This window comes from Morone saxatilis, unplaced genomic scaffold, assembly GCF_004916995.1.
Source record: "Morone saxatilis isolate NCDOM2014 unplaced genomic scaffold, NCSU_SB_2.0 Contig7, whole genome shotgun sequence".
Lineage (NCBI taxonomy): Eukaryota > Metazoa > Chordata > Actinopteri > Moronidae > Morone > Morone saxatilis.
Window position 1 is genome coordinate 4,678,997 of NW_023340246.1, and position 899 is coordinate 4,679,895.

An 899-nucleotide genomic window follows, 5' to 3' on the forward strand; every position below is an offset into this window, starting at 1 on the left:
TCTGTCTCTCCCTCTCTGTCTCTCCCTCTCTCTCTCTCCCTCTCTCTGTGTGTCTCCTCCTCTCAGTACATCAGCAGCAGTGTGTGTTCAGCAGCAGCATCCTACGGACCCGCACCGCCGCTCACTTTCGGTCGAGGCTGACTTTTTCTCCCGCAAAAACAATATAAATAAATATAATAAAAACACCACAGAATAAAACAAAACACGACAGACATCTTAAGCTACCAGTGGCTCGGCAGAAGAGCATCTTCCGACGTTTGAATCGCTTCTTTTTTTTTCCCGTCTTCGCAGGTTTTTCTGACCACTCCAGACATCAGACCGGACTTCTCCCGTTCACTCCGCACTCTCTCAAGGTAGGACGGATGTATGTGTGTGTGTGTGTGTGTGTGTTGAAGTGTTCGTGTAACGCATGGAGGAAATGTTGTGTTTTGCACATGCATGATGCAGCCGGGGTGCGTCACCCTTTTGGTTCCACAAGATTCATTTATGGATTTATCGGCGTCCTCGTTAATGAGACACTACTTACTCTGAAGGACGCATGTCATTTATCACTATTCCTGATGCAGTTTGCACGTTTTTGCACGCAAATCCGCGACTTGTCAGCATTAGATGAACATGGTTGTGTCTTGCTTGGGTTTACTCTGACTGCCCACACACACACTCACACACACACACAAACACACCAGCTTCAAAAACAAAAGTGTAAAGAGAGACCAATCATTATCGATGACGGCTGCTTTGTGCAACCTCCCTGATCAGTGCAGACTGTGAATTTTGTCGATTACAGTTGTGACTTTGCGTGGGATGTCTGTGCCTGGCACGACATGGCAAGACGTGGTGTGATGTATCCTGGTGTACTTTGGCACTGGTGCTGATGTTGTAAGGGTGTGTGTGTGTGT

General features: G+C 47.4%; 1 protein-coding gene across 2 annotated transcripts in view; it reads left to right on the forward strand.

Moving 5' to 3' along the window:
* The first annotated feature begins 75 nt into the window (after nucleotides 1-75).
* vsnl1a (visinin-like 1a) overlaps nucleotides 76-899 on the forward strand; it is a 34,547-nt gene continuing 33,723 nt past the window's right edge. The window contains exons 1-2 of one of the 2 annotated variants that reach the window (XM_035679297.1): nucleotides 88-130; nucleotides 292-353. The gene's annotated coding sequence lies outside the window, so the exon portion shown is untranslated. Of the gene's footprint in view, nucleotides 354-899 lie in introns of both variants that reach the window. The other variant, XM_035679296.1, reaches the window with a different exon arrangement.